The following is a 20,892-nucleotide window of genomic DNA, read 5'->3' on the forward strand; positions in this document are numbered from 1 at the left end:
ATTGCCTTCGTGAATTGCCTGGAGGATGCCTACATGTTCCAGTAGCACTTTCAAAGCAGTGTGATCTCCTCCCAGTATTGCCCAGTTCCCTAACACCAAGATCCCCTTCCAGATGTCTTGTGTTGTGCTCTGACCCTCTGACAGCACAGTCAGCAGTCTCCAGGATGGCGAGTGGCCACAATGTCCCCTGTTCTCACCCACCCTCGTGGCAGTTTTACCACCCATTAATTCCTGCCTTAAAAAAAAAAGCAATAATCAATAATTGTTCCCAATTCACTTGCCATGATTTTACAGACCCTCCTCATATCCTCTTCAGGTGGCCCTTTTCCAGGCTGTGGCTAACATTGAAATTATTATCCTTTTTACCTAAGCTAGGAGATGTTTTCTCCCGGCACATAAGGCAGAGGATGCATGTGGTTTTTGGAGGGAGGTGTTTAGCTGCGTTGCTGTGGTCCAGGAACTCGGATCTGTCAGGCTGAATATCCTTCTCTCTATGCAAAGCCAGCGGGTTATAGTTTCCAATCTATGACTGCCATTTCTTCTGCTTGAATAATTTTATTTTAAATGTTTTTTGCCTGTGATGTCTCTGACCATCTCCCTGAGCTGTGGATATTTATACTTCAAATTTGGAGTGGGGAGGGGAGCAATTCTTTACTAAAAAAAACTGTGAGAGGTCGATAACTCAGGATAAAAGATGTGGTGACAAAGCTGGGATTTATTTCTCATCTGCTCCCTGCGGGGCAAGGATGGGATGTCACCTTTTGGGATGGGGTGGGAAGCGGAGGCAGGTGATGCTTGTGATCTCCTGCAAGACTTTGGTCAAGACACTGTTCCTCCTTCTCATCCTTTACTCTGCTGGTCTTTTCTTCTTTCTTTGAATAGAATGGGGCTCCACGCATGGTCAAAGCCCTTGAGCATGATGATACACCAATAATCAGTCCATGACTTCAGATTTTCCCAGAGTGTTCTTTTTGTGCAGACCCATTTGGCAAGAGGCCACCTCAGATACCATTACTGGTTCTGTGGAGACATTCAGATTTACAGAGACAAGATGTCTGGGTCTATTGAGCTGGTTGGTCTTGTTACACCAGGGAGTTGTCTTCATTCTCTCCAGGAGACGTCAATGGGACAACACTGTGCATTCACTCACTTCCTTAAAAAACTGAAATATGGAACAAAAGGAACAATTTGGTTTTCCTCCAGAAACTTCCAAGAACATTTTCTTGCTGCTATGTTGACTACCTGACCATTACAACATGAGTGGACTCATTTTGTGGTTGACTACACCAAAACACAAGCTTAGGCAGGTTTTTTTTAGGGCCACAAGTTGTTGGTGAAGCTCTGTGGAGAACCCAGGAGCTCTGAGTCCCCTGTCATTTATTCAATCATCCCTTCCCACCCATCTTTGAAGCCCAAGAGTGTCTGTATGACAGAGGTTAGCAAAAAGGCCATGGACTGCTATTATTTAAAATCTGATCCAATTTCGCGAAACACTCAACACTACAGAAGCCTTTGCCCGTCTCTGATTTTATCTACGATGTAGCAAGCAATGTGAATGACAACGCTGCCGTCACGGCAATGCAGTCGCTATCTGTGTGCTCATGATATAACACACTTCAAGTGCTCGAATGAATTAACATTTATAGGGCCTCGGTGGCTGAGGGTGGGTGCAAGGGTTTGCCTTTGCTGGAGGCAGGACTGTGAATGTCACAGAGGAGCGCAGGCTGACCTTGGGGAGGATAAATCTCATCCACTGCACAAGTCATGTACAGTTCTTTTCACAAACGGATGAAGCTCTGACTTATCAGCGGTTTTCACTGCCCACAGAAGTCCCTTGGTATTGTGAGGTCTGTGGAGATGAGGGACAGGAAGGTGATGGCTCGACCTGACCTTTCCAAAGGTAGGCAGGCAGCAGGACTGGGCCTGTCCCTGGGGAAGGAGCAGGTTTCTCCTCCCTCTGTCTCCTGGGCTCAACCCTGGCTGTACCCTGGAGATAAGACTGGTTTTGAGGGTGTGTAACTGCTCCATTAAAAGCAATTTTTCCAGGCTTAGCTCCAGCACTCACCAGTCCTCAACAGGAATGGAAGCCCCAATGATAAAGCCAATTTCTCCATCTTCTCCCAGTCCTATCATGGCTCTGGCAATCCCAGCAAGTATTGCTCTTGCCATGCACCAAAGTATTCTGCAATGAGGTTAGGACTCAGCTCAGCGAGGCATCCTTTAACTTGAAACACCTTCAAAGACCTGTTGCCATAAACCTGGCTACAAGAAGAGGCTTTCTCGTGCTGCCAAAAAAATACATCCCTTGGCCTTTTTAAGGTCAGCATCAGCATGGGAACCCTTTCCTCAGTGCGCTCGGGAGTCCTTGTGTTGCACATAGGATCATAGAATCATTTTGGTTGGAAGAGACCCTCAAGATCATTGAGTCCAACTGTTAACCCAACCCTAGCACTAACCCATGTCCCTGAGAACCTCATCTATGTGTCTCTTCAACCCCTCCAGGGATGGTGACTCCACCACTGCCGTGGGCAGCCTGTTCCAATGCCCACAGCCCTTTCCATGAAAGGAGGCTTTTCATCTGGAGCTGAGCTCTTTGGGCTCCAAGGGCAGCTGGGAATCCAGCCTAGCCCTGTGGTCTATGCTTGAAACACATCCTCCCTTGCAGCTCCTGTGAATGTCGAGAGGTGACAAGTGGCACTTGTTGACACCATCAGACTTGCCATGCTCTCAGGAGCAGGATGCAATAGCTTTGCACCGTCAGAGGGGATCCATTGTATACAAATACGTATTTTATAGGGAGATTGATTGAATGAGGGGAGGAAAAAGATTTGTCACCAAAACCCAAAGATACATTATACAAAGATCCCATTATTTCACAGTGGTGTGGGTGTATGCATGTTTCAAGTGAGGACATGTCCCTGTCAGCAGAGTGGGGAGGGATTGGTGCATGCATAGGATTGATCATGAGCAAAAGTGTGATGGGAGTTGCTGAGGGAGCTGGGGGGTTCAGCCTGGAGAACAGGAGCTGAGCGGAGACCTTCTGATCTCTGAACTGCCTGAAAGGAGCTTGGAGCCAGGGGGGGTCGGGCTCTGCTCCCCAGGAACAAGAGACAGGACCAGAGGAAACGGCCTCAAGTTGCACCAGGTGAGGTTTAGATTGGATATTAGGAAAAAATTCTTCCCGGAAAGAGTTGTCGGGCATTGGAGCAGGCTGCCCAGGGCAGTGGTGGAGTCACCATCCTTGGAGGGGTTTAAAAGATGCATAGATGAGGTTTTAGGGACATGGTTTAGTGTCAGTGGTGCGTTAATGGTTGGACTGGATGATCTTGAGGGTCTTTTCTAACCAAAATGATTCTGTGATTCTATGATTCTACAATTCTATGGTTTATCAGGAGATCTGCCATTTAGCCCCAGCATTCACAAAGGCTCCAACTGAGTTATAAGCCTGATGGTGTTTCCCACTGAACAGGGGTCTGTCTTGTGCAGCAGAGGCAGGGAGGTGTCATCTCCTCACTTATCTGTCTGAACGGCACTTGTGCCCCTATTGAAATGTTCCCTGTGGGTCACGGGATATGGATACATTGGAGGCTGTGGCTGTTTCTTTTTCCTTTTCTGTTTCTGGTGTGCAGACGCTGGAGAGCCCTCTGCCTCCCACGCTGATCTAAGGGGATGAGGAGCAGATGGGAAATGCTGCTGGAGGGGCAGGAGAAGGATGCAGTGTCTCTGCATCTCCTTGCTCCTCATGACACACGCACGTGCCTCCTCATATCCTTCTTCCTCTTCTAATCCTCTCTCTGACTCTTTCTTCTCCCAAATGAGAAGCCTGAGCCTACAAGCTCCCTGGAGCTCTCTGCAAGGGTTGAAATGCTTCTTTCACCCTTTCCTCACTATCCCTGCTTCTCTCTCTGATCCCATTCCTCTTTGTGGACCTTTTCTCTCATTCGCAGCCTGCACTTGCTTTTCTATCACTCCACTCCTGGCATCTCCATTCCTTTGGTTTCTCGTCTTCCAGCTGCTGACTGATCATGCCTCCTTGCCTCCTTAATGCCTAAGTGTTGACACGCACATACAGCCCAACTCTACGTGTCAGGAGGTGGAGGATGCTCATTTTCCTGTCGTGGCTTTGGACTAGTATTTGGAAGGCCACCTCCATCACCCCCTAAATATCTCTGTTTCAGCACGTTGGACTCCTCGATCTCTCCCAGTGCTGGGTGTGTTTTGCAAAGCTGATGCAGCACCTGGAAGCAACTCCAGGACGTGAGAATCTCAGCTCTTCCCTTTGATGTAGAAGGATCAAAAGAAAGCACTAGAGAAAATGAACTTAAAGGCTCAAAAACCAGCAGACAAAGAGCAAGAGGCCCCAACTTCATATTATTAAAATCCCAAGGCTTTGAGCTGCCTCATAGTTTTGGTTTACTAATGGCTGGGGAAGTCGCTGTTCTGCAGTTTATGAGTAACCCTATGTTTTACTCATAGAAAATTTGCTGTTCCTCTCTGTGCAGGCAGGTTTTTTTTTTTTTTTTTGTGGAGGTGAGTCAGCTTCATGCTCCAGCGGAAAGTTGTGCTTCTTCCTGGTAAACTATCAGAAAGTCATCCACGCTCTGAGAATAAATCACAGCTGTGCAGTGTGATCATTCCCTAAAACCATTACAGTATGTTGAAGGTGAGACTGGTAGGGTCAAGCGTAGCAGAAGCAGATGGGTATTTTGCAGAGTCTTTTAAACTTTGCCAATGAAACATCAAATAAATATGTACTTCAACTAAAGCATGGCAGAAACCGCATTTGGTTAAAATTAAGTAACAGTATCACAAATCATGTTGACAGGGTCTTTTTGGCCTTTCTGTGTCTGTTTCTCATTAAAATGGGGAAGGCTTATACCTATTTGTCTCCTGAGATTTATTCTTCTTCCCTTTGCTGCTGAGTCACTATCTGCAACAGAATTATTGTGTGGAAGTTAGCTGCAAAAGAAGAGGTGGTGACTGGCTAGTTTACTTCTGATTTCATGACCACTGATTAAAATCTTGTCTGCTGCCTATGTTATCATATCAATTAGTTAAAGCAATCATTAATAACTTTACTTAATTATAGATTGATTTCTTCAAATACGGTCTTTGCACAAGATTTCAATTAGCATTAAATCCTACGTTTGGAGTGGCTCTTTCCAGGGAATTGTCAGTTGGAGGCTGTCCCCAGAAACACTGGCTCAAGATCACAAGTTTTAAAAATAACTTAAGAGTTCTTCCTGTTAATTTGCATTTGCTTGTTTGTAAGCCATCAGGTTGCACGCAGATCATGTTTTTCATCATTGGTCCAGAAACAGAAAAGAATTGTTTGAATTTGAAAAGCTGAGATTGGTTAATAAGTGTGACTTTTTGTCCTGGGGATTTAAAAGTGGCAGAGACACCAATAAACTAATTTTTGGCACTGCTATTGCAGATTTCTATCATTTGACTCCGTAGTGTTGTAGGCTTTTTGAGAACTGACTGTCGTAGAAGGGGCTACTGTACACCGGGTGGAAGGTGACCACGCAGTGCATACCCAAGCCTTGGAGATGGTCAGGTCTTCTGCAGGACTCCACTGTTCCACTTCTGAAAGCCAGGAAGGAAGGGTGTTGACAGTAGAGTCTCTTCCTTGGAGTAGGCCCCTCCTAGACCAGAGTGACATTCTAGGTAAGATCTTAGAATCATAGAATCATAGAATAGTTTGGGTTGGCAGGGACCTTCAAAGGTCATCTGGTCCAACCCCTGCCATGAGCAGGGACATCTTCACCCAGATCAGGTTGCTCAGATTCCCATCCAGCCTGGTCTTGAATGTCTCCAGGGATGGGGGTACCTACCACCTCTCTGGGCAGCCTGTTCCAGTTCAGAACACCAGATTAGGGTCATCAGAGCTTCTAAGGTGCCCAAGTCAAGAGCTGCAATGCATGGTCTCTTTGCAAAGATGTGTCATGTCAAGCCCTTTCTAAATCCTCAAAAGAAGAGGAAGCCAAACCACCCGTTTCATTGCCCAGCTGCCCTGCTCTTGGGCAATCCTGCACAAACCAGGGAATAACAGTTCCAAGAGTTCAGTCAATCTCTAGCAAGCAATGACTGCAATCCCAGTTGGCAGCAAAGGCAAATTTTGTTCTCTTCGACTCTTCTTTCCTGCCCCTAAAATACCACTCATCACCCTCAGCAATATCAGAGGCTGAACTCCACTCTCCCTTGCATTTGCTTTCACCTAATTAAGGGACTGTTAAATAAGGTCAGATGCCTTCTGAGAAATGACTGCGTGGATGGAAAATCCTGCATGGGTGCTCAGCTAAGGATGGAAAAGACACTGTGTGAGTGCCTGTGTTTCTCAGCCAAGAATGATAAAAATGATTTGGCCCACCGGCAAAACTGCAGCACATTGTGCTGCTGACTCCTTTGAAATAATTCTTCATCAGCAAAAGGCATATTATAGCAAAAAGTTGTAGTCTGCCTTGATTTTAACTCATTTACTGCTAGCACATGGTTATCCTAGGAGTAAGCAGTTGTAAGATAATTAATGGAGTAGGGAGTCCTTTAACCTCCTCCTGGGTTGGTTGGTTGCTCCAGCAAGGATGTAAATAACTCAGAAAGCCGGGGTGAGCAGGTGAGGAACCAATTTAAGGTCTTGGAGATGATCCATTTATGGAAAGGGAAGAAATTCCCCTGGGAGCTGTCTCCATCCCATGAGGTGCACGGGCATCTGGAATTTCATCTCCCACTATCCCTCAGCCTTGGGCTTTTCACGCTTGAATTAATCTCTTTTTATGCTTTGGAAATGCTTTTGTAAGCTAGTTTCATCCTGTATTCAAGTGCCCCACTTTGTCCCAAAACAAGTGCTATGATAAGTGATAAGTGCACTGGAAAGGAGAAAAGCCTCGTGGATGAAAGACAGTCGAGGACTTGGGAGACCTAGACTCATGCTCTGCCTTGCTCACAGAGTCCTTGTACATCTGTGGGCAAACCACTGTTGACTCCATGTGCCCTGAAAATACAGAAGATTTTTCCAAGATCAGGACATCTTTTGGAGCTTTCTGCAACTCCCACCACTGGCTGTTGAACACTGAGGTCTCCTCCTGAAAGCTGAGGCTGGTGTGCATGCCCCAATGAGACCTGGAAAGCTTTACGGGATCCCAGGGTTCAGAGGGGCCTCAGGACCTTCATTCCTACACTCCCATGTGTGAAAGGTAATTATATCTGAATAAGCATTGGTTTCCTAGTTAATATTTGACTCTGTGAATCTGGCCTTTGGTTTCTGATGGGGAGTCATTTCTCCTCACTTTTGCTATGTAACCATCAGGTGTCTAGTTTGAGGTCTTCTGCAGGTATTGAAGATGGACATTCATCTTGAGGCAATAATTATTCTCCTCTTTGTAATCATTCTGTAGATGACACTAAGTTATAGCTTCCTTGATCCCACCTAGAGGAATGTAGGCAAGCCCATGCTCTGTGGAGGGGACTAGCTGGGAGCAATTTGACAGTCTTTCACTGGAGGGAAGGATTTAATACAAAATGCAGGTCAATATTCATTTGCTTCATTCTTGGCCTTGCTTATCCGTGCCAGAATCCCGTCTCTTCCAGACCTGCCCCATCCCAGAGAAATGACTTCTTTGCAAGCACGTTGCATTAATCACTGGGATCCAGCTGGGGGGGAGTGTATCAGTGCAACTGCTCAAGTACTTTGAACAGCAAAATTTTGAATAAATACTTAGCCATGGACAGAGTCTAAACCCTGCTTGCTGGCAAGACATGATTCTGTAGAACTGCCCTCTGTGTCAGAGCAGTGCTGGTGACATTTTATAGCTGAGCAGCAGAGAGGGCTGAGTGACACGTCCTTGGTCATGACACATGCCTATGACAGAGTATTGTGCCAGAGCTGAGTCTCCCAGTCACCCCTGGGCCAGTCTTTGGGGTGCACTTTATGTTCATACAGATAAACTAAAATGATTTAGCGTGTGATGCAGTTTTTCTCATTAAAAGATCGACGTTCCGTCACAGTTGTGGAATATTTCAGCCTGAACTCTACACTTATGCCCTCTTCTATGTGTCCAATGTTTGGAAGTAGAACGAGGGCTTTCACACTGCCATCTGTGGATCTGCATTTGGATGTCAACATTCATCTCCTCGCTTGCCAAAGCGTCATCCCCAGGCCACGATCCTTCCTCCACAGGCTGCTCAAAGAAGCAGCACGGAATCTGGAGGATGCACAGAGGCTTTCAAAAGTGCTGTGTTCCTATAGAAGATGGTTTAATTCATCTTCAGGACTCCTTGCCTTAAGCTATCCATGTGGTCGACACGATCGTAGGGAGTTCCCTGTGTTGTCATTACCACTTAAAAGAATGAATCCTCTCTGCAATTGCTAACATAAAGATATATAAATCTTTTCAGTTTTAGGACAGCTTGACAAATATAAGGGTGACTTGCAAAACACCTGATGAGAGAGACTGACCTTGCAGCTTTAGACATTTTGAAGCCCGCACAATTAGTTGAGTCTTCCTTTAACACATATATAGAGACTGTTCGATGAAGTGCCTTTAGCTGTTGTTCGTTATATGCTAAAAGGATTATGTAGTGCAATATGCAACCATGTAACCAAGTGGCTCTTTAGGACTGCCCTGAGTAGCGATAAGATTTTGTATATAATGGCCGTTACTTTTCTTTCTGATATGCTGGCTTCATTCCAGCAACCTGGCTTGCACAACTCTAATAAACAATATCTCATCTCCGTGTGCTACAATTCAGCTTTTTTGCACACTGGGTGATGGAATCGTGGTTTTGGGACATCTGGATTCATGGCATGAGGAATGAGATGGGTCGTTCAGTCTAACCAGGTCTCCTTCCTCCTGTCCCCTGTGTTTTTAAGTGGGAACACCGGTCCTTCTAATTCGTAGGGTTCTGCTTTCACAAAGCAATAACTGCCCCCTGCCTTGCACAGAGGACAAAAAAGTGAGTAAGACTGTAGGAAAGAGTGAGCAATGCCCATAAATGCAAAAAGCATTTGTAGAGTCATTCCCCGGGTGAGAAGCATCAGGGACTATTGATCCTCAGGAGCGGGTGACGGGTGGGAAGCCGTGCAGATGTGTCCCCTGGGGCACCGTGCTGCCCGGCACACGGCGTGCGGGTCATCTGGCACTATTGATTGCGGTGCTGTTCTTCGGCGGTGTGGCCTTTCTGAGTCAAACACAGACTGTTCAGCAGACCTACTGTGCTCTTTGGGGAAAAAGAAGTGGATGTGTGGAGTTAAATGCATGGCTTCTCTTGTTTTAAACAAAAAAAAAAATCCACTCCTGTCTCTCTGAGCCCCAGCAGAATGGTAGGTTGTGGTTTCAGCTGGGAATAGGTCAGAGTATTAAGGGCAGCTCAAGGAATTTAGCTGGAAATCTGAAAATCTGCATCCTCCCTTCCCCCAGCCCCTGACCCTGTAATAGACCCAGAGGAAGGGAAGAAGAAAGACGAAACCTAAGAAGCTGGTGATTACATGTGAAGCCTGGCAGCTCTGTAATCCTGGGCTCCATTAAACATCTGTCTCCTCCAATCTCCCTGACAGCCAGGTCTCCTCCTCACCACTGCCTCGCACAGATCTTACATTTGCACGTCGCTTGAAAGCACCACTTGTTAATCATCCCCCTGCTTTGGTATTCTGCTTCAGCCCAGCCTGGGCATCAGTGCTCCCAGGGAGGGAGGATTTGGGCAAGACAGAAACCCTGGCTCAGAGGTATAGGCAGATCTTGGGTGCTTAAGCATCTTGGGTTTAAGCTTTTAAGTCTTAACACATACTTGAGTGCTTTCCCTGGCTGGTGCCCGGTGGCTGTCAGGGACCGTTCTCTAATCATTGCATTTTAAATATGCTTCAAAAGTTGCTTCCATTGCAGGCTCATGTATCTTATTACATTCTTTGAAGCAAGTATTTTCTCTCTTGGGGCATTTCCTTACACCATAAGTGCACAGAGTTATCTTTTTCTAATGCCTTTTCTATTTTTCATGTGATACCTCTGAACTCCTAAGCATGCGCCTCGGTAGTGGGGATTAATAGGCAATTTGTTCTCACACTCAGGGAGAACATTTCTAAGTGCCCCAGAATTCGCTGTGTCTTCTGTGCTCTTGTCTTATTCTGTTAAATATTTCTTATCACTTTATATTACTTGATATAGTCATTATCATCATAGATGTGAGTAGTAGGAACAGGAAAATTAAATCCATTCCAGAACCTGCGCTCGAAAGGCAAACTGGCTTTTATGGTCATTTATAGTAAAAATAACTTTAACATCATATTGTGATTTTAAAGAGTTTTCCAGATTTTTCAGGTCCTTTTTTTTTTCTTTTTGTTTTTCATTTTCCAGTTTGTAGAAATTTCCCAGTTTGTGATTGGAGACAAGTGCACTCAAGTACCCTGCAAGTTATTTTCTTTTTTTATCTCCTAACTGGATGAGGAAGTTATGAGCACCCCTGAGACCTAATTTGGTTTGTCTCGCTTTATTTTTTTCCTTTAGAAAAAAAAAATTGAACCAGCGAACAGAGCACTTGGTCAATACGTTCTTGTATAGGGTGATTGGGAAGATCTGAGTAGACAGAAAAATCAATGCAGAAAGTTGTGTGGGTAGATCAGTGGGCGTTTGCCTGCCCATTCAGTGAATGTCATACATAGACAGGACAATTTCTCTGCCAAGTGCCCCATGTGTCATTGCCTGAATAGAAGTCAGGTTAAGACTGGGGATTTTTGGAATAATCATAGAATCATCGAATGTCTTGAATTGGAAGGGACCCACAAGGATCATCGAGTCTAACTCCTGAATAATGGTCCTCAAACTCTTAGTTCTGCTGTCTTACCCCAACACCAGCACTAGTCGCCTCCCATTCTTACTCCCTAGAAATCCTGTCTTTAATTGACCTGATGAATTCACTTATTTTCCTCTACTCCTGAACTCCTATGTAAAAACCTGCTCTTGTGTCCCTCCTCTGAGAGCTTGGATCCATGGATGCCTTTGTGACATACTTATGAACTTGTAAAGCCCTTTGGATTTCTTGAGGATGAAAGACGGTGTTTGTACAAGATACCTTCTCCCATGACATCACTTGGGAAGCTTCCTCTGGAAGGAACCTTCCAAGCAGTTTTGAGGTTCATGTGTCAGTAGTTTCTGCCCCAAAGAGCAAAGGTGTTGCCTCCAAGCATCACATCAGGAACTTGTTTTGATGGAGTATCAACTCCAGGGTAATCCACATAATTAATGTTGAACTCACAGAGCACTGGCACAAAGGAGACAGACGGACATTTGCACTGACCTAGCCTCCATCATGGCAAAGTATCTTTTTTTTTCCCAGCAGCTGTGCTAATAAATGCAATAAACCATGGAAAACTCCCTGGCACTGAGACCAAATGCTGCAGTGTGACCTATGCCTGTAGATCTCAGCTCTCCTATGTTCCCAAAAGAGGGTGGCTCCATCCAGACTGTGCAAGAAAGGAACCCAAGCTGTTCCTGGACATTGTTTAGGAGGCTGCAATTTGGGCAGACAAACCTATGCAAGACACCATGAAGAATTTGACAGTGGGGACTCCCATAGCTCTGCAGCGCCTATCCAGCTGTAGAATTATAGAATAGTTTCAGATGGAAGGGACCTTCAAAGCTCATCTAGTTCAACCCCCCTGTCATGAGCAGTGACATCTTCACCCAGATCATGTTGCTCAGAGCCCTGTCCAGCCTGGCCTGGGATGTCTCCAGGGATGGGGCACCTACCACCCCTATGGAGGATCCATGGAAGTTTATTTTGCCTCCTCACCACTGGTCATCCTGAAGACTTTAACCTTGGAAAGGAAAGCCTGTGTAGTGTTATCTTTGATAGAGAGTTTTCAGGGCCAGCAGTTAGAGGGATCCTCTTTTGGCATCTTTATGATATAAACTCATCTGCCAACCGTTGGATGGAGAAGAGATACGTAACTCCCTGATTGCTATTTTTGCATTCCCGATAATTGCTTCTGAAAACAGTGTTGACATTTAGGCAAGGCTCTTCTGGAAGCTGCTGCTGCAAACACTGAGCACTCTGAGCCTCCCTGTGTGCTCTGGCTGAGCTGAAGTGTTTCATACTTTGCTACAGCTGGCTCCAAGCAAATGCTGGTGAGGAACAGGACGTCTTTCACCCACAGGATGCAGTGCCAGAATGAGCCAAGAGAGATTTGAAAACCTTTTCATCTCCAGAACAGATGGGGTCTTGTTTTTATCTCCCTTCTGAAGGGAGCTGTGTGCTCTGTTTTGCAAGAACAGCCCTCCCAGGATCTCCTTTGCTTGCAGCCTGCTTACAACCACCGCATCGATTGCTAGGCAAGGAGGCGTGAAGAAGCAGGTAGCAAACCTCATGACACATTTTTTAGCAACTTGTGGGATATCACAGAATCACAGAATGTTAGGGATTGGAAGGGACCTCAAAAGCTCATCTAGTCCAATCCCCCCGCCGGAGCAGGAACACCCAGATGAGGTTACACAGGAAGGCGTCCAGGCGGGTTTTGAATGTCTCCAGAGAAGGAGAATCCACAACCTCCCTGGGCAGCCTGTTCTAGAGTTCTGTCACCCTCACTGAGAAGAAGTTTCTTCTCAAATTTATGTGGAACCTCTTGTGTTCCAGCTTGAACCCATTACCCCTTTTCCTATCATTGGTTGTCACTGAGAAGAGCCTGGCTCCAACCTCGTGACACCCACCCTTTATATATTTATAAACATTGATGAGGTCACCCCTCAGTCTCCTCTTCTCCAAGCTCAAGAGCCCCAGCTCCCTCAGCCTTTCCTCATAAGGGAGATGCTCCACTCCCTTCAGCATCTTTGTGGCCCTGCGCTGGACTCTCTCCAGCAGTTCCCTGTCCTTCTTGAACTGAGGGGCCCAGAACTGGACACAATATTCCAGATGAGGTCTCACCAGGGCAGAGCAGAGGGGCAGGAGAACCTCTCTGACCTACTGACCACCCCCCTACTAATTCCCCCCAGGTCCCATTGCCCTTCCTGGCCACAAGGGCCCAGTGCTGGCTCATGGCCATCCTGCTGTCCACCAGGACCCCCAGGTCCCTTTCCCCTACACTGCTCTCTAACAGGTCATTCCCCAACCTATACTGGAACCTGGGGTTGTTCCTGCCCAGATGCAAGACTCTACATTTCCCCTTGTTATATTTCATTAAATTTTTCCCCGCCCAACTCTCTAGCCTGTCCAGGTCTCTGGATGGCAGCACAGCCCTCTGGCGTGTCAGCCACTCCTCCCAGCTTGGTGCCATCAGCAAACTTGCTGATAGTGCACTCTGTTCCCTCATCCAAGTCGTTGATGAATATATTGAATAATACTGGTCCCAGTACTGACCTTTGAGGCACTCCACTAGATACAGGCCCCTATCGGTCCTTATCCTTGAACACCTTTGTTTGCATTGTGCCCTCAACTAACACCATTGAAAACAAAGAACATTTGGCAACTGAGTCAAACCCAGAAACTAGTGCAAAGGAAAACTCTTCTTGCTCTCTTTCAGCTGCTTGATGTGTCAAGGAAAATCGTCTCCTTGCACACTAAGACTTCCAAAAAGGGTTGTAGATTCACCCATCTGAGCTATAATCACCACCAAAGTGGCCTTTTTCTTTGCTGCTTCACAATTTTTTTCCTCTCTCTCCAGGAGCATTATCTATCCCCAAGACTTTCACCTCAGGCCATTAACTGGCAGGTTGGTCATTACAAACCACTTGGCAGTGACTGATTGTGGGCGTCTCTTTTGCTACAGAAAATGTGGAACTGATTGTCTGGGTGACCCCGTTTGACCTCGCGAATTCTGCGTTTAACCTGGCTTTAGACATAATAAACTCCAGTAATTAGCAGAGAAATTCAGTGGTGACATGTCTAATTGATTGGAAATGCCAGTCTCCAATGAGACGAGAAGCTGAGCTGGGGGGAGCCACCCGAAAAGCGGCAGTGGGGGCTCCGAGGGGGTCATTGAGATGCTGTCAGGAGGCAGGAAAATGCAGGGAAGGAATGTGAAGCATGTTGCAGGTTTGCTTTTCTTTCCAGCTGAGCATACTGCACGTTTGCTTTTCTTTCCAGCTAATGGACTTGGTGAACATGCTATCCATCACTAATTACTTAGCCCTTTACTCAGCACTTTCCCAAGGTTGAGTTCGCACCTTTGGGAAAACATACCTAATCTCTGCACGGTCCATCTTAACCGTGTGCTTGCAAAGAGAAGAACACTTTCTGTGATGCTCATCCCAAAATCCAGCAGTTTGTGCCCCACCAAGGAGGTAGGTGTGGGCCCTGTTTGGGAGAACACCATCTTTTTCAGGTTGTGGGTGGATGATACCTTATCCCCTGCCTCAATACAGATCTGTGATCCCCATTCCCAGGTCTTGCATTTGTGCTACTAGGCGATGACAGTTAAAAAAAAGAAAACATTTAAAATTAAGGTATTGGTTTGTATTTAAGCTGGCCAATTTACTGTCCTGGTTCATGGCACAGTCTCGGGACCACTTGTGTGCTCACCTTGGAGGATGGTGCTCTCAGACACGGGACCAAGAATGACCTGGGAGTAGAGGACGAATTACCTTCATCTGCTGTTGCTACTTTTATTTTTCTGGCTTTCCTGGCTCCTGCAAGCAGTGAACTGGTAGCCACGTGGTCTTTAGGTTACATCTGTATCAGTACTAGGGAGCATGACCAGGCATTGGAGGTGGATTGTCTCGTCCATTAAACTGGTGGGATAGAACTTGGCACGTCCTCACCATGGGGCCAGCGAGCTGTGTCCCAGACAGTCTTGGACATGGTTCAGGGATGACGATGGCCGGTGACAGTTTCTGAGAGGCAGTTTGGTCGCAGCTGCTCCATTTGCAGGCTAAGAGAGTTTAATGATGTGTACATCTGCTATTCTATACTCACTGGCCTTAGGATCAAAGAATAATGCAGGGCACATTAAATTTACCAGTGCCGACGCAACTTTATGGAGTAATACAGACACAGTGTTATGTGATTTGTGTAGGCAGGTTCAAAGTCTCTGTACTACTCCACAGGATGGGAGCTATTGCGAGCTGCCAGCTTGAGCATTTAGTGTTTTTAGCTTGAACTCCTAGTTAAACCTTTGAAACATTAAAAACCGAGGTCTATCCTATAGTTGAATATGTCCCTGCTCATTGCAGGGGGTTGGACTAGTTGACCTTCGAAGGTCCCTTCCAACCCAAACTATTCTATGGTTCTATGGTTCTATGACTCTGTGATTCCATAAGCAGGTCAGCAGAGGAGAAGGGTGGGTACATGTTTGGTTAGAACCCACACAGGCCACTGGAGCAGACCTGCTGTGTGCAATGGGGTCGCTGAGCTGGCAGCATCCTCTGGTTAAGGCTGCCTATGGATGCAGGGGCATCCCTGGAGGTGTCTGTGCCGCAGGGATAGCTGCTTGTTAGCCACCTCAAGCACTTGCTTAACCACAAGAACCTCATGTTTGCAGGATGCAAGAGAAATCTCTGTGTGGTACAAGGTCTTGGAGTGGCTGGGAAGGTTGGCTGTGATGTTTCACAATCTGTCAGCGGTGCTGCCCAAACGGGACACAGGAGGAGGCTGTCCTTCACTGGCCTTAATGTGCTCATCTCCTGGGTGATGCTGAAATCACCAGTTAAACCAGTTAAACAGGGCCAGCACAGGCTCAAACACTGAACACCATCAACAGCACAATGTTATTAGCATGGTTGTTACGGGGAGCAGCTGAGGGAGCTGGGGGTTCAGCTGGAGAACAGGAGCTGAGGGGAGACCTTCTGATCTCTGACCTGCCTGAAAGGAGCTTGGAGCCAGGGGGGGTCGGGCTCTGCTCCCCAGGAACAAGCGCCAGGACGAGAGGAAACGGCCTCAAGTTGCCCCAGAGAAAGTTTAGTTTGGATATTAGGAAAAATTTCTTCCCGGAAAGGGTAGTCAGGCATTGGAACAGGCTGCCCAGGACAGTGGTGGAGTCACCATCCCTGGAGGGGTTGAACAGATGCGTAGATGAGTTTTTTAGGGACATGGGGTAGTGTCAGTGTTGGGTTAATGGTTGAACTGGATGATCTTGAGGGTCTCTTCCAACCAAAATCATTCTACGATTCTCTGGTTCCTGCTGTGGGCTTACCCCCTGCCAGCCAGGACTCCTCCAGGCAGTGCCAATGCAAGGCTCAGGGCAATATCATGGGCAGGACTGGTAGGGCCATATCAGCCACGTCTTCGAGAAAAAAGGGAAGAAAATAAAATTTAGGGATGTAGACACTCTGCCATTTGGCAGCAACACTTTAGAAAGCTCCTTGGCCTGTTCTATTGAATATTGTGGGCACAGCTTCAGAGGATAACAACTTGTTGCAGCTATCATGCCATGAAGATTCTCTGTTTGCTAATGCAGTGAAAATCAACATGTCAGTGAGGTAACCCTGGTTTTCATGACCTGCTGGTGTCTCATTTTGTTGTTCAGGAGCCAGGAGTTCACCCACCTCTGTGCATCCAAGCTCCTTCAGGACAGGTTTGCTTGAGCTGCACCACCTCCTCCCATCAAAGGGAACCTCCAAAAACCAACCCAGGGCTTCAGGGAAAATTCTATATCATGGACCAATAAATTAGAAAGGAAAAAGAAATACAGTGACAACACCATATGCGCTGAAGCATCCTGCGGAAATTGCGGAGTCTCAAAACAAGCATTAGATGTGCAAACAGTGTATCAAGTTTCCTTTGTGGAGGTAGCTGCAGATCCATTTATTGCCTTCTGATCGTTTATTTTCATTAATTTTCATAGCTAAACAGATAAAAGTGCTTGTGGCAAATACAGTAGGCTCTCCCTGCTCCTACACATACCAAACGGGCCCCCCTTTCTCTTTTCTAGACTTTCTTTTTGAACTGACAATCAATCCAGCTACTACTAATTGTGGCACAAAGTTTACACAACCAACAATTTGCACTGACTCCTTGCCCCCGTCTTCAGTGCTCAGACACTTTGGGTGTTATTTTTCTACTTAAAGGAATAGCAGTAATAGCTGAGGTGGATAAAGATCTTTTAAAAATTGAAGTATTTGATGCATGTGTTTGAGTTTGTGTGAGTCTTTGTTTCCTCATGCAACTGTTTAGAAGGAAGGAGAATTCACGCATGATAACTGCATTTTTGAATAATTTTTTTCTTAAAACAGAGGGACTATTTCTCGGTTTTAGCATCAGCAGTTTTGCCCCAGGGTCCTAGAAAAACAGCAAGCTTCTTTACTGGGCAGATGAAATTTTCTTGCTCAGCTGGGTCAGGTCCCTGGAAATATCTTGTGCATTTCAATGAGACAATTTTATGCCTTTTTTTTTTCTTCCTTGCACTTTTTTTCTGCCATCCTTTCTCTCCAAGATATTAACTTTATTTTTTTTTTTTTATTTCTCCAAATGAAAAGTCACCCTGAATTTAGTTATCCATTTGCGGGAAAAGAAAAATTTAGTCTGGCTCTTTGATTTGCTCTTATCTTGGAATGCTGCTCTTTCTCCTGTTGTCCATGAGAGTGGTTATGTACAATGCAGAAGTGATGTAGTTATTTATTGGCTCCTTAGTGATTTCTTAAAAGATTTCACAGAAGGTTACAGCATTTTCATGAGCTAACTTTCCCCTGTTTTGGGTCAGACTGGGAACAGGCTGTGGCTGAATGAGTTGCTCTAGTGCCAGGATGCCGGTAGCATCTTTCCCCCATTATGTAAGAGATTTGTTGTGAGATGGTGTGGGTGACTGGGTGATACATGAGTTCATCATATATAGGACATACAGAAAACCTGGACATGCTGCACATCTGTAGATCTGCTGTAATGTTCATACCACGTCATAGAATCATTGAATCATAAAATAGTTTCGGTTGGAAGGGACCTTCAAAGCTCATCCAATCCAACCCCTGCCATGAGCAGGGACATCTGCACCAGCTCCGGTTGCTCAGAGCCCCGTCCAGCCTGGCCTGGGATGTCTCCAGGGATGGTTCATCCACCACCTCTCTGGCCAACCTGGGCCAGGCTCTCACCACCCTCATTATAAAAAATTTCCTCGTCATGTCTGACCTGAATCTCCCTCTTTTAATTTAAAACCTCCTTTAGTTTAAAACTTGTCCTATCGCAACATGCCCTGCTAAAAATTCTGTCCCCATCTTTCTTATCAGCCCCTTAAAAGCCACAATCAGGTCTCCCTGGAGCCGTCTTCTTCACCCCCAACTCTCTTAGCCTGTCCTCAAGAGGAAAGCCACGTCACACAGTTATTACCTGGCATTCCTCCAAGTTACATCTCTCCTCCTCCAGCTTAAAAGAAGAGGCAGCATTGCTGTAATGTAAGAAAGTCACCACCTGCATGGGTTAGACAGATTTCTGCAAACCTCAAAGTACAGAAGACAGAAAGCAGGGGACCAGGCTTATTTTTGTCTCACTGTAAACATTCAGAAATGATAAAATATATAGCCTAACTGTTATACGACAAACCAACATGCAGCGTTTTGTAAAAATATATCCATGTTTATGTAGGACCTCAAAGGGCGTTACAAAACACAAGCCCTGTTCTATAACCCCTCTGTGTACTCAAAATCTTCTGAAGTTGCTGACATCTTTGGGTGCTCCAGTACATATTTTTATAAATATATATATGTACAAAACCATAAGAATCATCTTTTCTGCCTGGAGAGCACATCTGGGGTGAGAGGCAGCATGTGTTTGGCAGCGCACAGCACCATTACACTAATGCATCTGCAAATGCACCGGGAGACTGGCGAGGGGTTATTTGGATAATGGAGTGGCTGGGCTAATAAAATTAACCTCATATTCCCAGCCTGAGTGAGGAGGAGGGGAACTGTCCCTTTCAGTCTTCCCAAGCATCTCCTGACATCTTATTCCCCCCATGACAGCACAGGAAGGGAAGCAGGGAAGCAGGAATCTTAAAGCAGAGTGAAAACGTGTTTCTTGCACTGACACAGTGCTGGTGTTTTCTGCCCCACTGAATAAGAAGGGGAAAACCAAACGGGTGGCGATGCCTTCGCTTGGGTGAGCACAGACTCCAGGAGTCCTGAGCCACCATCATGCTTCACAAACCACCTTTCGCTCAAAAAGGGGCAAGGTTGGAAATGCATTTGTCGCTTGAGCTCCAGACAGCAAATGATGCTGATTTAATTAACCCGGTGAGCCCTGCTGGCCTTGTCTGTGACAGCTCAGGACATCACGATGTGTAGATGAGTGGAGGTGGGGTATGGAGTGGGAAGGGAAAAAAGGCAAAGACATGTGGCCATTGGACCATTAGAAGCCATCTCAAAGCACTTTGCTTCTCACTACCAAAAGCCCTTTACAATTAGTCTTGATGTGATTTACATTTACTTTAAGGCATCTGCATAATGGCATATAATGTACGGGAAATGCAGTCACGAGCTTCTGAAAGCTTTTGGGGACTGACAATTCCCATAGAGCATGAAATCTCCTTTTTACTGGACCTCAAAGTGAGTCCAGCCTTTACAGTGCATGTGTTCATGGGCTAAAATGTCCAAAACCTACTCACCAATTTCTCTGACCTGTCAAATGTAATTATGAAGTGCCCATCGTCATGGTCTCTGGGATTATCCTTTGCTATAGATTTATTGAGACCTTGGACTTGTTACTTAGACACCTCCCCCAGGCAGGAGAATTTTCATCTCTAGTAGATCAAAAGGCAGAGGGATATTGCTTTGCTGTCAGCCAGGGGAAGACCAGGGGTTGCTGAAAATTGGGCAACCTCTGCCCACACGTGGCAGGGCTTGGTGGGCAGGTTTGCGGTGAGAGGCATCAGTCCTACTTATGGAAAGTGACCTTGGCCAAAGGCCTGTGAAATTTTAATGCTCTCTACCAAATATTGACTCTCTGAGGACGTCTGAGTAAGCCTTTTGTGGAGAAGTCGATATTTGTCTGACGTTTCAGTGGATAGTGTTGCTTTTCTCTGAATTTTCGGTGGACTCTGCTGGCCTCTCCCAAACTCATTGCACAGTATCAGAAGTAAGATAAAAAAAAGCAATTAGAAGGAAGTGTTCCCTTTGGAGGGTCGTTAAGTGTGGTCTACTTTTCTCTGACTTAAGGAGACTTTCTGCTGGATGCATCTGCCTCAACTCAGCAGCGCATCTGAGCCCTGTACCTGAGCCTGGGTGTAATAACTTGCAGCATAGAATAATATTTTTATATTTGACTTTCCGTAAGTCTGCTAAGGAATATTTATAGCCAAAATTTAGGTGCCCAGATACCACTGGTGACGAATGCAGCAGAAAGATTGCAATAAATGCAAATGCATCAGCAATTTTGCATGACAAGTGTTGTTCTTCTTCTCGCTAGAGACTGTGGCAGAACATGAGGCTGGACATGAGGAAGAGTTTTTTTATAACAAGGGTGATAAAACCCTGGCCCAGGTTGGCCAGAGAGGTGGTGGATGCCCCATCCCTGGAGACATCCCAGGCCAGGCTGGACGGGGCTCTGAGCAACCTGAGCTGGTGCAGATGTCCCTGCTCATGGCAGGGGGGGCACTGGATGAGTTTTGAAGGTCCCTTCCATCCCAAACCATTCTATGGTTCTATGTTTCTATGAATCTTTTCACTCCATTGCGAGCTGCCTTGAATGGGTCTGGTCTGTCCCACTAGGTAAAGAAGCTCCAGGTTAGATTTTAAATAGGACTGTAGCTATATAATGTTAATAAAAGGCACACATGTAGATGCCTTGCTGTGCTCAAGGTAACCAGTTAAATCCTGCAGCAAAAACTTTGTTCTGCCCCTGTGGTATGATAATTCTGCCATCTTGGGCAATGTAGCATCTATCCTGTAAAAGTCTGAGATGCAGAAGAATCCCAGTGGGGTGAAAGTAAATATATTACCTTTCACGTAGCAAAAACACTGCTGCAGGTTAGATTTTGCCAGTTTA

The 20,892-nt window shown here is 46.0% G+C and overlaps 1 protein-coding gene across 3 annotated transcripts in view; it reads left to right on the forward strand.

Moving 5' to 3' along the window:
* PLXNA4 (plexin A4) overlaps positions 1-20,892 on the forward strand; it is a 498,451-nt gene that overhangs the window by 251,948 nt on the left and 225,611 nt on the right. The window lies entirely within an intron of this gene.

Source organism: Caloenas nicobarica, chromosome 1 (assembly GCF_036013445.1).
Source record: "Caloenas nicobarica isolate bCalNic1 chromosome 1, bCalNic1.hap1, whole genome shotgun sequence".
In the NCBI taxonomy this organism is placed as follows: domain Eukaryota; kingdom Metazoa; phylum Chordata; class Aves; order Columbiformes; family Columbidae; genus Caloenas; species Caloenas nicobarica.